The following is an 18,407-nucleotide window of genomic DNA, read 5'->3' on the forward strand; positions in this document are numbered from 1 at the left end:
TGCTGTGGTGTCCGAGTGGCCACGTTAGAGTACGGACCTTCTCAGAAATTTACCTACTGAATCACAAGCTCCAGGTATAAACATTACATTTTCTTGAGGATTTGGGCATGATTGCCAGCTGCTGTGACAGTGAACCACATCCAAGTCTTAAGCAGACCCTCCTGTTTCCAGGACTCAGGGATGAAAATGGATAGTTGCTTACTGCGCTGTCTTGTAGGGCAGGAAATTTTTGTCTCTGCTTTATTTCTTTAATATGTAGCTGGTTTTTGTACATACAGAGCATTATGGGAAACAGAATAACAGGCAACTGATACTTTTCCCATTCCTTGCAGAAGAGGAGATATCTGAGCCTATCAAGGGGGATTTGCATTAAGAACCGTTAAAATAACTATAGATATCATTTTGATATAACTACACCTGAAGGTTTCAATTTAATTAATGTTGAAGTATAACAGTGTTACTGAAATGAATGTCAGGCCCTAGAACTGCTTGAATGATAGAAAGCACATAGTGATTTTTGGGGGCTAATTTAAGAGTTCATATCTAACACAGATGGATGAATACAAGTTGTGGAACACTTTGTCTAAGAATTATTTCTGCTCAACTTGTTGTGGGAAGAGCTGGAGTTCCTGTCACTTGAGTAATGTTAAAGCAGAACAGAAGAAAGCCACTTAAAATAGCATACTGGTGGGAACAACTCCCCTTTGGTAGGTTGGGACCTTCCCTACTGCTGCAGTTTTTCCATATCCACTTATATCTGGCAAATTAAATACAGACCAGTGCCAGTATAATACAACTAAACTGACTGTATCATCCATTGATTTTTCCTAAGGTTTGGAAAGCAAACCCATGACCAGTTACTAAAGCCTCTACCTTCAAACATTGCTCTAGATCCTTCCCTTTCAGTTGTGTGTTGCTGGACTGTTCTTTCTGTTAGTGGTCAGATTGCTCTAACAGGTGCTGACCGTATTTTTCTTTTGGGGGGTTTTGAAGCCTACAGACTGTTCTCTCAGTCTACACCAGACTGACCAAATTTTAAATATATACTAGCAGTAGGTGGTTGTACAGCATGGGATGCAAACTACATATACAGATTTTTTTTTTTTTTTTTTTTGTCCCCTCCCCTGACTGGGGAGCAGGTTTCTCTCTAGAGCCATCATTTCAATCTCTCTATCCAGTCTGTAGTTAAAACAGTTGCTATCACTTTTTTGCCCTTCTACCACACTAAAGTAATCTGTCTAGCCAATGAGGACTTATTCAATTAAATTGATTAGAGTTTATAGTGGAAGCTATGTTGGCACCTGTTACCAAATATAACTCATCTTCTAAGTATGCAGACTGCCAGAAAAGGCATTTTGCTGGTTCATTGAGTGTGAAAAATTTGCAGTAGAAAATGCATTGTTGTAGCACTTTTGCTTTCAATATGCAAGTCAAATATTTCTCACACATTTCAGAGCGTACTTCAAATCACATGTGGAAAAACTGCTGATGTAAAACTTGACTCTTGCTGAATCCCTGGAAAAACTTTCAAGACTTGTGTTAGCATAAGGGGAATTGTTACTGATACATTTTGGTCCATGATTTATGTAAGATGTATAGCAAAGAGTAAATAGGTGTCTGATATGTGACAGATGCTGCTACTGAGTTTTATGAGGAGGCAGACTGAAAATAGTGATTTTGGTTTTTGTTCATGAGAAGCAGAGCAGATAATCTCTGTGGACTCTGAGCTGCACCGTCACTTTGATGACAGGACACTAGACTTGGTGACCAAGTCTGATTTTGCAAAATGAAATAATAGGTTCATGTTATCTTTGCATGAAACTTTGAACATCTTTCACAAAGCCTTCTTTGTGGTGTAGCTTCAATATAATGTGTATGTGGGTTCCACCTTAAAGCTCACAGTTCAAAGTTCATTGCTGTATTCCAGGGAATTATTGCTTCCCTTCTCCACTTCGTCCTTTGGTCAAGCAAGCACAAGGGTTGAACCCTTGGGCACAAGGGTTGAACAAGGGGAACAGCAGTGCTGTGAAGGGGATGAGAGAGGATGAGAGGAGCTTTAATATCTTATATCAGTCACAGGGCAAGACTTACTTGCTTCCCTCTGCCTAAACCCCTCCAACAGTGAACTCGTCCATCTGGAGTTTGGTCATGTAAGAAGATGGGGCTGTATATCTTCTATGAAAGTTGTAATCTGCTTATCTGTTGTTTGCCTTCCTAATTTAGTTTTCTTTGTGCTAAAAAAAAAAAATTGCTCTTTTACTGTTAGTTCTCTGGATTAATAATACAGAAAAATTGTAAGATAACGTCTGGGATATTGCATTTTCCTCCTAGAGGCACGCAGCAGTTTCACAAGCACAAGGTCATTACACTTACAGAGTGAGTAGCTAGAGAAAGGGGAGCCAGTGAGCTGGGAATTTTTACTTAAAACCAAATGGAATGAGTGAATAAAGAAAATCATTAAGGCTTCATCTATAAATACTCTCTAATTTAAATTCACATTGACATGAAATTTTAAAGATTTATTTCCATAATTTGAAGTAAAAGGTATTTGTTTTAGGGTTGATTAATTTGCACACTGCCTTATGGGTAAGGGAAAATTGCAGGATCAGGGAAGTATAAATTAACGGTTGGAGTATGTGTACTCAAAGTGTGAGAAAAATTTTAGTCAAGCTTTTTTTCTAGCTCCTTCTTCCTATTAGCATAGTGGTTGTAGAATTTCCTGATTCATCAGTGTTGAACAGGTACTGGTTTTATCACCAGAGTAAATAAAAGTATCATCACAGTGGCTAAACAAAATTACCCACACCGGGATTAAAAAAGGACAAGAAGAAAGAAACACAATTTATTACCTGTTTTAGTGTGGGAAGCAGTTAAAACAACTGTATGGCTCAATGTATTTAATTTGTAAGGAAAAATATACCTCCTTTAAGAAAAGAAAATATTTTAGGGTATGATCGTGCTGAAACTTAGTAAATATTGTGTATAACAGCTAGAGCTCAGGCATGAGAGTCCTTTACCCAGACATCATCCTGCAAATACATCAGAGCAGCTCCATTGCTCTTGCTGACCAGAAAGCGGAATTGTTTGGGTGAGTTATTAAGGGGACAGCTGTTAATGGCAGATGTCTGTGCAGGGGCAGTGCTGGGCAAGCTTGTGTTTTGTTTACGAGACAATTACTTTTGAGCATTTGGGTGTGGGATGACTTGTCTTCTGCAGCCTTTGTTTTTGACATACTGTCCTGTGCCTGGTTTTCTAATAATTTTTAGAAGGTTCAGTGTTCTTAATAATTACTTTAATAAATTAAATATAAGAATTTCTTCTAACATTTTCTTTCTTTCCTGTGTTATTAGCAAATTGCTTCCTGCAAGGCTGTTTAGTGACTAGAATAGAAAGGACATCACAATACTTTTTTTTTTTTTACTCTTCCCCTTTGAAAAAAAATTTATAAGGATCATGATATCTCAGATTCTAAAGACAATTGCAGCATCTTGAATATCTGCTGTCCTTTGTCACTCCCTGGATCCAACCCAGACTCAAGGCCTTGTTTCCATGGAGGCAACGCTTGTTATTAAAGATATTTCTTCTACAAACAGACTTGTCGATTCTCATGCCTTTAGTTCAAGCTTTATAGTTTTAAACCTTATCTGGAGCTTTTATGTTCCGTCTTCTTTGATCTTCTGCCAGAAGGCTTTACGTTGCAGGCTAAGGTTATGATGTTTGCATGTTTTACTTCTCAGTTGCTCTGTGAACAGCAAACAAGAGATGAAAAACTTACACCACAGTTGCTTCCTTCACACAGCAGCATTACAAGTCCTTGAACATTAATAAAGCATGTTTTTATTTCATTTCTCTTATTATCTGCACATTTTTCAAAACATGAATATCTATTGACAAATACCCTGAGTTACAGCTAGACTCCTCCCTTGTTCTCCCTGAAGACGAACCAGAGTTGTGGGAGGCTTGAAGTAGGAATATGTTTCCCTGCAAACTGTTTTCCCTATGAATCCTGTTGATTTGTTAAATATTTTTTTTTTCAATAAAGATTTAACATTTTTGCAGTTTGGGTAGAGGGCTACAGTATGAATTTTTAGCCCAGAAGACCCTATCTCTTTATCAAGTCACTTGCTGGCGTATTATTTCACCCATTTTATCTCTTTGAGTTGCCAGAATTGTATACATCAATTTTGTTGCCAGAATCACAGAATTTCAACAGACTTTTAGGTTTTGACAGATGGGAATCCGCCATTGCTAGTGATAAACCGTTACAGTGGCTAATTATCTCTCTGTGCTTATTTTAGCTTTCCTTCGTTCACCACTCTTCCTTCTTTTTGTGCACTATAGAGGCCTCACACTGTGGGTTTTTTTCTTCCCGCAAATGTGCGTATATCTCTTGTTCTGGGCACCATTCAGTCTTTTCTAATAAACTGAACAGGTTGAACTCTTTAAGCCTCTTACTGTAAAGCTTTTTTAACACCCTAGAATCATTACTGTTGTTCTTTGCATATTCTTCTCTATAATTGTACCAATCACGACCAAGTGAATCGTGCAGCAAAGGTTTTACAGATAAACACTCTTTCCCTTCTCAGAATTTTCTGAACTTTTCCTTATGGAGTCTCAATAAATCTTTGAAAATAGCTTACAAATTTTTAATAAAGATTTTTTTTTTTTCCTGGAGCACAACTTGATAGTGTTTAAATACAAGGAGGACTATCAATTTTTTACTTGAAAGAGAAAAATCTATCTCTAAAATTAATAGCTATTTTGAAATTGAAATGTAAAACTAATGGATATTTTGAAAATAAAGTTTAGAATGAAAATAATTATCAGGGAAAAAGTATAAGGAAATAGGTATGTATGCAATTACTCTGTCAAGTAACTGGAAGCAACGGTTCTTTCTTCACTGTAGCTAATACACAGGATATAGAGACCTTGGTTTGCAATAACGATAAGTTAGGATACATTGGGAAAACTTTCTAATAATAAGTACACTTTAGTACTAGAATGAATTTCCACAGAGATTGTGGAATTTCCATCATTGGAGGATTTATGTATGGATTTGCCAGAAATGGTTAAATACAATTGATAGTGATTTGGATTTGAGGATGAGGGAGCAGATGACATTGAAGATACTTCTAGTGTTTCTTTCTATTTTTTTTTTTTTTTTTTTTTTACAATAGATAATTCCACAGGATTCTGTGAATCTATGATCCTATAAAAGTCAATGTCTTCCATTGAATTAACTGAGTTGGAAATTGGAATTTGAAGCTGTCGAACAATCTGGTGACCTGAAGTTACTCAGATGCTCTTACCCCCTGAACAGTAACAGGTAGTGGATGGTGCTGGTGATTTCCTCTTTCCCTAAATAGTCTGAAGCTGCTTTGGGGTAGATGGAGGAATTGGGTAGAACACTAAGGTACCTGCCAGTCCTATTTTTGTTAATTTTAAGATTTAAAAATTTGATTCTGAGCACTCTCATTAAAAATGACCGTACATACAAAGGTCTCGTAAAGAATAAACCACAATAAGGAATGCTATGAATTAGCAAAGCCCTGGAATGTATTAGCATTTTTGCAGATTCTACTCATGTTATAGGGCGTTTCCCTTGCCATCCTGTAACTGTATCTCCTCTGAGCCTCAAGTTCCTCTTACACTCAGTTTAGAATAACACTTACTTTTGCCTCTTAAGAACAGCAAAAATAGATCCTTTTGCAATCAGATGACCTTAATTATTTCAGGCTCTCTGTTAGCAGGGAAACAGTTGTTCTAGTAAAAAGAAGCACCTCAGAGCCACCCAGTATCATTAAAGTGACCAAGAGAAGAAAGATTAAGTTTTCGGTGGAGTAAGCAAGGAAAGCTTACTGGCAAGAACAGAAAGCTCCTGCTGTGATCTTGATTCATTGATAGACAGAGCAGAAAAGATCTTTTGGATCAAGTGTCTCAGAGTTGTGTGAGTCCTTTGAATGAGGAGAAATTGTACCATCCTTTCTTATGGTTTGCTCTGTTGAATAGTTGTTATCGTGATGCATTGACTTCTGAATCTTTTTTTTTTTTTTTTTTTTTTTTTTTTTTTTCTCCAGTGAGCTGTGAGCTTTACTGGTTAAATCTAAGATTTCTTACGTAACTGTGAAAGCTGCTCTGTGCTTCAGTTTCCTTTAATTTCCAAAATTAGAGTGTTATTTTCCTGCCTCAAAGTATCTATGTAGCAAACCAAGATCCGTTTAATAAAGTTACCCTAATCTATGATGTATCCAACTAGCATAATGGCAAAGGTGTGAAACTGTGCCTACAGAGGGTTTGGGGGCTGACTTTCTAAAAGTGTTGAAGTGACACATACAAGAAGCGTCATGTTTTTGCTTTGCAAATACATCCTCAAGGTGATACAAGGATTAAAAAAAAGTGTCTATAAAGTTACTAGAATTCTTATAGATTTGGCTTTGCAAGTGAAAAGCAGCGTTGTTCTTTTTTTCAGGATAATAACTGCTATATAACTAGATAACTATATACTAGTGCATAAATAGTAATAACTGGATAATTATCCTGTTATTTGAGGAAGAAGAACTTACCAAGGTAAGTTCACATGAGCTTCAGACAGCCTCTTATAATCAGATTTTGGAATGTATTTATACACTTAAGAATGCAGAGAAGTGCATAGCAGGATTTCTAGAAGCCTCCAGGCATGTTCCCTGAGTAGGATTAGGTGATTTTAGACTCGACTCTAACCTTAGAAAAGAGGAACATGCAGTGCAGTTGTGGCTTCAAAACAAGTTACTGCCTGCTAGCTCAACCATCATAGTTGTCTTTGTAAATTATATTTTTCCTCTTGTGAGCTAAAATATGTCATATTAACGCTCAGTTTAAGAGTCTTAAACAAAAATATTTTGTCTAACATCTACATGGGTTAGGAGCTTAGACATAGTTATAATGACTCTTGCTTATTGCTATCTTGATTACATTCAGTTGTGCATCCTTGGAAAATGATCGTGCCATCACATCATTACATTATACTGATTACATATACTGAGAGAATGGTCTCCAAATATTCTCTGATAGCATTTATTCACATATATTGTGAATGACAGTATTCCTTTCTCTAGTAGTTGTTACTTCATGTCATTTGAATAGATGAAGATAAAGCTATTTGCTGAGTGATCAGGTGAGTTCACAGACAGAAATATAACTTTGTGATCTAGTAGGAATAATCTTGACCCATAGCTTAAGAAAAGTATCTTTAAAGAAATGAAAAGGACACAGATGCGCATCTCGCTGAAATTCTGTTACCTCTGAAAGCTTCAGCCTGGATATGTTACTCATGTTAATTTAACATGTTGATTCAAAGTTATGAGTTCTTGTGTTTTAGACAATTTTTCTTAGTCAGAATCAGTTTGGTGTCATCTTTTTTTAATGTCTTTTAGTTTGGTCCGAGTAGTCTGCTTCTCTGAAGTAAACAAGATTTCTTTCTTGCATCATGTGCAAGATCTGGGTTAGATTCTCTGCTTTGTCTTTACTCTTTGATAAACATCGCTGACTAGAAGCTGAAGTTCAAGATTCAGTGATCAGATGTAAACTTCTGAAAAATAACTTGCAAAAAAAAAAAAAAAGAGACATAAATATAACTTTATTTTCCTTTTCTGATGTTGTTTGCCTGTGAGATACTGCCTAGGCCGCTATTCCTATTGATTGTGATGGACAGATGGCTGTCTTTGTGATAATTAAGGATTTAGGCTTGTGAAAAGGCAGTGAATCATTTCAAGGTTAGCCTTCTCCCAACCTCCATAAAAGCTATTCAGTATTCAAAGAAATTCTATCAGCATTGATTGTCCTTTTAAGAATCAAAACATTTTATCCAATAATTACGAGTCATATATTTTGGACAGTTTACTAGTTGCAAAAGGCCAAATATTTAAAATTTATTGCTTTGCTTCTATTTCTCTGCTTGCAAAAAATAATTGCTTTCATTTTGTTTTACCTTTAGTTTATGACAGGACAACTGCGCAAATGCTTTTACATCATTTAGAGAAGAAAATGGACCAACTGGTAGGTTCTGAGAGGCTGCATCTGCGAGAATCTATGTATACACACTGCTCCATAAAGATAAAGAGAACAGAGTGAATAAATCTTGTCTAAAAATCATTTCTAGGTGTAGATAAAGATGTAAAATTTCCTATTGTAGAATAATCCAGGCCATCAGCCTAAATTTAAAGATAATATTTGAGATTTAGAAATAGGGATATATTATTACATTTACACAAGATCTCCTTGAGAAAAATAATTTAATAATTTAATTAAAATAATCTTCCTAAGAGCTGAATAGGAGATTTAATTACCCTTTTTTCTCTCTCTCTCTCCTTTTTTTTTTTTTTTTTTTTTTTTTTTTTAATAATTGCACAGGTCAGGAAGCAATAGCTTCCAACCTAGACTTTCTCTCTTCAGAATTTACAATATACCAAACTGAGAAGAAAGGGAACTATAATTAAATTTGCACATAGTTTCTGTAAGATTTTTCATTTTAATAGTCTATAACACTAATCTAAAAAAAAAAAAAATGAACTGGCAAAACAAAACAACAGCTTGAGGAACGCCTTCCACTGACACTGGTAATTCAATACCAACACTTAATTATAAACTCACCTTTGACACTTTACAGGGGTCTGTAACTGTGTCGTGAGTGTTCTTCGAGGTCATAATTTAATGGATATAGTAGTTATTTACAATGATGCTGGCCTCCTGTGGATCTCAAGTGATATTATATAGTACACAGAAAAGAGACCTCATGGGAAAAAACAATTACAAAACACTGATTATGTAATTAAAACACAATCTGGGAAGTTTTTATATTTTAAAATGCAAATTATATATAGTTTTAATAATCTGCAAGTATCCTGCAAAGTTCTGCCAAGTGCATGAGCATGAAGGGCGGGGGGAAATTTAAGTCAAAGAAGTTGGAGATATAAAAGACATATTGGGTTACCTACCTGAGCTCCTGCAAGGGTTTCTGTTGCCCTTTTTTGAAAAGTTGCAAGCATGGGCTATCAGCTAAGTGGTTCTGGTTCCTTCAAAGAAAGTTTTGTAATATTTACTTCCAGTATGATAAGAAGCATGCATTTTGAATTTGCACTGGAATGACTGCAGAATCTGGTAGGCACAGATCTCAAGAGGGAGCTTAGATGGATGTCATGTCAAAAACATCTAGTTTCTAAGGATTATTTTCACTACTGTGATCTACCAGTTTTATCATGAGTATGTAAGGATATATCGTGAGAGTAAGGATATATTGTATTTACTTGCTGTAAGAAAGATGTGTAGATAGCTATGGAGCTTTAAAATACAGACCACATTGTTGGAAGGATGCAAATTTCTGTCTTGGACTCTAGGAAGAGCTATTTAATCACTAAGGACTTGCATTAATTGAGTAAACATTAAAACTTTTGCTCTCCCATCCCACTTGGGTGCTGTAAAGATGTTTTTAGGCTACTTCTGCTTTTTGCAAGATTAAAAAATATATTTGTCAATATACATTCTATTGAAAAACTATTCCATTTACATTTTAATTGTTTATGTGAAAAGAAGTGCTTTTATATTATAAAATAAATATGAACACAAATTTATCTTTTCCCCTAAAGGAACATATTTTTACAAAGCTTAGAAATAGTTCTGCTTTCAACTAAAATATGCATATTATGTGTTTTTAACCCATTGAGTCAACTGTAAGATTCTTAGAAGTTTAAGTATGCTTAGGAAAAAGCAATGGAATTGGAATATCCTCAGCTGGAAGAGAGAAACTACTCCACAAGGCAGCTCATGTTTCTGAATGATGTTTTGCAAGCTCACTAGATGGGATGCACTTCTTGCAGTGCTGTGGAAGTGGAATACTCAGAAGCCTACTTCAATGTCACAGTTTCCTTTGAAAACACCAGTCGTGCTAAAATATCTTTTCTGACACTAGTCCTCTAGAGCCTATAATTTATGGCATAAAATGTCATTATTTTTAACAGAGCAGAAAGATTTCTTACATTATCCCATAGTTTTTTTTTTTTTCTCAAACCTTATTGGGCATTTACAGCTGAATGTGTACCTTCAAGCATTTCCATTTTATCTCCTAATTTTTCCTATTCTTAGAGCATAAGTGTCCAATTTAACATCAAATTTCTCTTCCATGCGTTTAATAGCACTTAGTTTGGTACTTATGGGAATTTTGTAAGTAGAACCAATCTCTGTCAGCTTCCCCGGGGTGGAAATTAGAGGGCGTGGGAGAGAGTATGGAGCTACTGAGGGAGAACTCCCTGGAGTGATCTCCCTATGCTCTCCAAAGCATATTAACAATAATTTTTTAAGAGCCACAGCTATCTTTGGAGGGGTTTTTTTCTGACAAATACAAAATAAGAAGATAAAATCTTTTGCAAAATCTCCTAAGCTAAAAGCCTTGCCCGCCAAAATCTTACTGCTGGATGTGTCAGCTGTGCTTGCAATTACGAGCAACTCCAGTGAAGTTAATAAGATGCCACTATGTCCAATAGTGTTCACAGCAGTGGAGTTCAAATTACAAAATTACACTTTTTGAAGAAAAACAGTCCTTTTCCACAGCTGTAACATTATTAACTCAGAAAATGACAGATTGGGGTTTTTTTTAATTATTTCCCAGCTTTTAAATTAATACCATCACTGTTGATTAAACTCAAGGTCACATGAATTCTACAGAAAATGGTCTCAGATTGCTGGTTTCTGTGGCAACATAATTCATATTAAAAAAGCTTAATTTTATTGTGAAAGTTAGAGATGCTTTTAGCACAATAACCCTTGGCAGTTTGTTTTGAAATTACCTTTTATCCTTTTTCTACAGTGCACCATGGTGCAAATTTTTTTCCTTTAACAAAACATAAATGCTTCAGAGTTACTAACAAAACATTTGGGATGATGAATTATCACCACTAGTAAAACATCGGAAGTATGTTAATCAGCTGTCATTGCCTGCGACCTTGATAATATAGCGGGGGTAGTGTTCGCTGTTAGATCTTTAGTTCTTTTGAAATGAGCTGGATGTTGTTCACAAGTACAAAACCTAAAACAAACAACCCCCTCCCCCAGTATCACACATATATAGATAGATATGTATATCCTTCGAGTACTAGGTGATACTTATATTTGTTTTATTTTGAAACTCTAAGGTTGATATCTTAACTAACAGCCACTGCTGAAATGGAATTGCTGTTCCTCATACAGTTTCGCTTCATGAGAAACTTCACGAAGCACCTGCAAGTAACAATGAATGAACTCTAAGAAGAGTGAAGGTTTCTATTCACCGTACCGGGGACAAGTTCTTCCCCTGCAGGTGTTGATGAATATCTCCAAGTATATCACTTGCTAACAGTTGGTGAGTGAAAGAAGGTTCATACATATGAATTTTCCTGAAGATAATGGTAAAATCCTATAGAAGCTGATATTTGCTCTCTACTTCTAAGCAAAGTTCATGTGATATTGAATTCATACTTACTTTGCACAACTGTAATTTTGTTCAGTCAGAACAGTATCCATCCCTGGTCTTGCACTGTCATTTTTTTTGGCAGTTACTACTCTTACTTGTCTGTCTTTGATATCTTTGAAGTCCTCTCTCACCTGCCTGAGCTGCATCTAGTGTACCGAGCTTCCAGGCTTACTGAGCCATTCAGTTCTCCTAACGCTGACTGTTGAGGAGAGGGCTATGCTGGGAAACTGTAAATAATGTAAGTAGGTTTTTTCCATTAACTTGTTTTCATATATTAATGTGCAATGGGAAAGTGTGACCTGTGTTCCGAAGTGAGTGAGGCTGGCAATAAAATACAAAGTAAAGGATTTATCCTCCTCTCTCTCAGACAAATGCTGGGCAGTGTTTCATCTAGTTGTCCCTTTGAAGGATGTGGCTAAGACTCTTCTAATCCAAATGGAATAGGATCAGTCTAAGCTCCTCTTGTTGGTAAGATCCCTGTTGCAAATTACCATTGCAGTCAATCAGATTCATTCAGTGGATATTTGATGCAAACTATATAATGACCCTTATACTTAGCACAACTGGCAGTTTGAACTAGTTTTCTGCCTCGTCTGTCAGGAGATCAAGTATGAGGAAGCAGCTGGCAGAAACTGCTAATGAGATGCACTGATTGAGCTGTGCGAATACTTTTACCCACCTTATGTCTATGCAAAGGCCAGTGGAAGCTGAGGAGTTATGCTAAATTATAGAATTTTTTTTTATACAACTGTATATTCTGACCTGTCAAATATAATTTAAATGGTATGAGATAGGCTCATAGATGTCGGCTGCTTCATATTACCCCACAGTTTTGGCCCTTCAGTGAAAACACGACCTCTTGTCACCAGCACCATTACCAAGTTTCACAATGCCTTCAAAGAAGGCCCACAAGAATGTGTTTTCCTCAGCTGCAGCCTGATGCTGAAGTCACTACATGAAGAGGATAAGGTCAACAATTTCTGACTCAAATTTGCCATTGTTTTGGTCTGCTTCACTAGATCAATGATGAAAAAGAGGCTGGTTTAGCAAAATATTCAAGGCCCTGTCTAACTTCAAGCACCTTATTTGAACTTAAACCTAATTTAAATCAATGGGATAGTTCATGTGCTTGAATACATAATGCAGCATTAGGGTGTATGTAAATAGGACTCAGTCCAATATCCTTAAGATCCAAGGTTCCATAGTTTTTGTTTAGTGGTAGAAAGATTCTAATTACTGGTATACTAAGGTTCTGTGGAAAACATTCTTTAGAACCTTCTGAGCAATGTTCTACAAAAGAAAGCAAGCCAGAAAGCTAGTATAACGATGTCCTTGTAGCTGATGGTACAGAAGCACAAGCCCTATTGATGTTTGCTATTGATCAAACTTTTTGTAGACAGACAGCTCTTCCTATTTTTCTCTCTCCATTTTTTCCTTACTCCCGTGAAATATTAACAGTGATCTTCCTTACTATATCAAAACACAGAAACAAAGTATAAATTGTCATGGTTACAATTTTTTTTTTTTGTTTAACATGGCATTGCTGTAGAATCAGATTAGTTTAAGGAATGCATAATTCATTGTCTGGATGTTAGCACATTGCTGGATACCGACGAAATTATATTAATCTTTTTTTTTCCTAGCTAATTGCAGTTTCTCTGCCCTTTTAATGAAAGAATATTCTATTCATAAATCCAGGACTTATGTTGTGTTGCTTTTATTATTATTGCTTCACTGTTTCAGTAGTTCAGTTTTAGAACTGCAGACATAACTGCCAAGGAGATTTACAACTGACTATTATCCCAGCATTTTATAGCTCAGATTGCACTACAGTTCCTTTGAAGACTTAACACTTATCCTGTGACTTCAGTTTAAAAATACAATTTGTGTCTTTCTGTCAATAAGAGCTGTTGGTACGATGAGATACTGGAATAATATGTTGCCCGCAATAACTTTTTATTTATTTTGGATAGAATTCTGAGTTTCTGATGATAATGTTTTGCTGCTAAACTAAAAGTTCATTATCAAAATGCATTTCTCCCTCCATGCACATCTTTTCTGGCCACTAAGGCTCATAGCACTGCTGTTCTTTCCATGTTCTACTTTGTATCTCAAAGAAAATACATGGACAAAAATTTTTCTAGAACCTGAGAGCAGGAAGTGAAAAGCTACACAAGAAAACATGTTCTTTCCCTCTTTTTTTTAAGGGTTTCTAGAGAAAATACTGAAACCAAAACCAAAACTCTGCTTTGTCAGAGGTCATCTATCACTATCTTTAGTTTTTTACCAATATCCTACACTTCTCTGAGTATTTTACTTCTCCGATAATTTTTTTCTTTCTTTCTACCTACAAATAGCCAAATTCATCCATATCCTTTTTTTCTCATCACTGTTGCTGACCTGAAAAATCTCATGTTTCCCTCTACCACGTCTATCTCCCCTCAAAAAGGAAATATCCATACGGCCTATCCTTTGTACTTTGAAAAATATTTACTGCTCAATGTTTTCCTTGATATGTAGTTCACCTGCTGTTTTTCCTAATGAATCTTGCTTTGATAGATCTCTCACTGAATAGGTTACCAGTTACACATCTCAGTGAATATGGGTGTGAATGGTGGTCAAGCTCTGTGAAGATCAAGGAAGGACAAAAAGAGGTAAAATATGCTCCTCTATGTCCCTGTAAATTACTATTTTTACTACGCATTTGTGTGTATAGTAAATGTATACATGTGTATAAAATAACTCAGAATTGCAATTATATAGAAAAAAAGTAGCTGCTAAGAAAGAGAACGTAATTTCATTATGAACTGTGGAATTAACGAGGCCTGCCTTCCTATGGATTTATGTCCTTTGTCTCCTAAATCATCTCTTCTGACTGTATTATGCCCAGTTCCTTCCCAAATCTCCTGTGATGATCCCACTGCTGAGAAATAGCACTTTCTGCAGTTAAAATGTAGCTGCTAAAGAGAAGTATATAATGGCTGAATCCTGTCTGTCTTTCTCTCTGTTAGAGCACTCATTTGTTTTTTTCCTGTACAGCTGCTGATTTCCAGAACATGTGCAGGAGCTCCAGACTTTTATCTGTCTTTCAAATTTATCCTCAGCTGCCAGTATTTACTGTGGGAAAGGAAAGTTTAAAGACATGTAGCATTATTAAAGATGTCCTGCTGCTTAAGTACCAAATAAAAAATGAGATCAAATTAAAATTACAGAATTACAGAATCACAGAATTATTATCAAGATTGGAAAAGACCTAAAAGATCATCCAGTCCAACCATCACCAATACTTCTCAGCTAAATCATATCCCTCAACACAACATCCAAACGTTTCTTGAACACCCCCATGGTCGGTGACTCCACCACCTCCCTGGGCAGTGCATTCCAGTGCCTGACTACCCTTTCCGAGAAGTAATATTTCCTAATGTCCAGCCTGAATCTCCCCTGGCACAGCTTGAAACCATTGCCTCTAGTTCTATCACTGTCTACACGAGAGAAAAGGCCGACCCCTAGCTCACTACAACCTCCCTTCAGGAAGTTATAGAGAGCTATAAGGTCTCCCCTGAGCCTCCTCTTCTCCAGACTGAACAATCCCAGCTCCCTCAGCCGCTCCTCATAAGGCCTGTGCTCCAGACCCCTCACCAGCTTCGTAGCCCTCCTCTGAACGCGTTCCAGGGCCTCAATGTCTTTCTTGCAGTGAGGGGCCCAAAACTGAACACAGTACTCGAGGTGCGGCCTCACCAGTGCCGAGTACAGGGGGACAATTACCTCCCTGTTCCTGCTAGTAACACTGTTTTTGATGCAAGCCAGGATGCCGTTGGCCTTCTTGGCCACCCGGGCACACTGTCGGCTCATGCTCAGCCGAGCATCAATCAGTACCCCCAGGTCCGTTTCCTCCACACAGTCCTCCAGCCACTCCGCCCCAAGCCTATAGCGCTGCCTGGGGTTGTTGTGGCCGAAGTGCAGGACTCGGCATTTGGTCTTGTTGAACCTCATCCCATTGGCTTCAGCCCAGCTCTCCAGCCTGTCCAGATCCCTCTGGAGGGCCTCGCTACCCCCAGGCAGATCCACACTCCCAGCCAATTTGGTGTCATCTGCAAACTTACTGAGGGTGCACTCAATGCCCTCATCCAGATCATCAATAAAGACATACAGATAAAATATACAGTTTGTGTGGAATAAAGTAATTTTGGAGCATCAGTTATTATTCCAAAAGAGTATTGTACTTGTTATAATAATTACTCAGTCTATTGAATAAATAAAGTGCTAGTAAAAGGACTCACAACTCTAAGAATTTGAACGCACGTGTATTATTTTATTAACATCAATTACAAAACAACCACCTCACTCCTGCATAATGGAACTGTCAGATTCACAGCCGCTAAACATAGACTTCAGGCAGGACAACAGTTGCCCTCATCAATACCACACAAGTGAAAGAGAACAGCCGGTGAACATGGGAATCAAAACATAGAAACAATCAGCGCTCAGCCCCTGAGGAAGAGCTATACTATATTGTCAAAAGATGATCCGAGAACTGAACTCCAAACAGATGATAAAAGTCTTGGACTCAAAGATATTGCCTTTATGGCACATCATGACTTCCCAAGTTTTCCACCCCATTTGAATTTTCTGCATTCCAGAAATGGTCATTTTCTTTCTTAATCTCAGAGGAACTAAGGATTCCTTCATTCCCCCTACTCCCTTTTTCCTGGTGCTCTTTCCTTCTCTTCCCACCATTCCCACTGTCTGTATACAGGGCAGTTATCCCCTCTTCTACCAGACCAAATAAGCCAAGTTTTTCCATATGGGAAAGTCTGAAATTAAGGTAGTCCTTGCGTGCATCTATATCAGGCTAATATTTTTATTTAATAAAATATTTGGAAAATTAGAGGCTAGTATTGTTAAAGACCCAGTCTTTAAATAGAATTGAAAAAGAATCAAGAATTACATAACAATCCCTCCAAAATATGTACCCAGCACCTCAAAGGTTACAGAATGTCATCTCTCCAGTTGAATAAGTAGGTATGATGGTTTGTATGTGCCAAGCAGCTGGATGACAGATTATAAATATTGTATAATAAAATACTTCTCTCTAAAGAACACACGCAGACATAGTATAGAAATGGAACTCTTAAGGAAGCATAAAAGTTCACTAGCTGAGTATTTGCCTCTATTTGCTGTTTCAAATAAATAACATTAAAGTATAAGCCCTGAATCCATATAAAAATAGCCTTGAAATGGTAAAAGGAGTTTGCAATATTAATGGATTAGAAATAATTCATCATTCTAGCATATTTTTGAGTGCTGTGTCAATTTATTTAAACTGGTTTAGTGCCGAAGGCTCTCTAAATCATTGTTACTATTGCAACTTATTGTGATGGTAGCTTTGATTAACATTAGCTGAAGGCAGGGCATTTCAAGGTGTTTCCTGGATTATTCATAATTAAACATATCTATAAATATAAAAATTGAAACAGTGAAAGGGACAGGAATAATAGAAAGTGCTCTGGAGAAGATCCCTAGAATTATGGAGACAAGTACATTTGAAGGCCTGGACCCTTGTGGTATTAAAGCCACAAAACCCCTCGTGAAGAAATGACCACAAAATTAATTTGAAACATAACTTACTAAGTTGAAAAAAACCTTGATTGCAATCTTCTGAGAGTACTGTTATAAACCTGAATCTAAAGTCTGCTCAGCAAAGCAGGTGAAAGCACAAACCTTGAAGAAAAGGTGGCCTGAATCTGAAGAAAAGAATAACATTAACTGAGGAGTTTTATCTGTTTTGGTTTTTTTTTTTTTCTTTTTTTTTTTTTTTAATTACCTCTCTGGTAAAAATTAACCTTTTTATTTAATTAATTGAAAGAAATATACTAGTGCTCCATACTCACCTACTTTGCTGGAATGAGCCATAGCTTGCATGAGGAAAGATGTGGCAAAAGTTGTAGCTTTTTAACTGATTCTTAACACTGGAAGCAGAAGACACTTGTAAATACTTCAGCTAAAACACACTATCAGGAATATATTTCCTTTGAAAAGGCCTCATGGCAGGAGCAGTTTCAAGAAAGTCCATGAATATTTACTCAAGATTTTAACTTAGGGACAAGAAAGGAAGATGCTGAGACATGCTGGGTAGCTTGTTGTATCATATACTGTATTTAGTTGTTGATTAATGAGATTCTGGTTGAGGTTGGTAACTGATGAATTTTTACTGTAATTAATAGTAAGCATGCAATGAAGGAATTTGTGAGAGCGGAGAGCGAAAGATGTGTGTGACTTTCAAGCAGTTCAAGCCAACATGACGTTTGGATATTTATGCTGGTGTCAAAATTGTATGGCTTAGAAGATACATGATCTAGAAAACTGTAAACTAGATGGTGACTGGAAGGAAACTAGACCAAGCAGGAGTCCATGCAATATTTTTCCCACAGACTGTGGGGATTCTGAACAGTTTTCTTTCCCAGGCAGGTCACTTCTAGCCATTAAAGAGGCATTCCAGAATGTAGTCTCCTCACCCCGGCATTTCTGCCTGTGCTGGCCTGTCACAGTAGTGATATTTTTCAACTCTGGAATTTCAGCCTTTAGGAATTTCAATCTTTTTCAAAGCCATGGATTCAGATTTGTGTTGCAAGCAGGAAATTGCTGCCAGATTCTGCTGTTCATTAATTACTGCCAGAGGCAGGTTCTTTTCTCAGCATCCTCCTGGATGAGCAGTCTGTCAGACTAGCTGTCCCACTAGGTGTGTTTCCTTCAGGCATTGCTGGACACTTGGCAGCACCTCCTGACAAACATCTCATTACTCTCTTCCTATTGTTATTGCAGAAGTAAGTTAATGATCTTGTCCATGAATATCTTGAAGGAGGGGAACTTTTGAGAGATCCTCTCCTCTGCATCAGGTGGTAAAAACTAAGGGGAATTCAACAAAATT

The sequence above is a fragment of the Chlamydotis macqueenii genome, chromosome 9 (genome assembly GCF_036417535.1).
Source record: "Chlamydotis macqueenii isolate bChlMac1 chromosome 9, bChlMac1.mat, whole genome shotgun sequence".
Lineage (NCBI taxonomy): Eukaryota > Metazoa > Chordata > Aves > Otidiformes > Otididae > Chlamydotis > Chlamydotis macqueenii.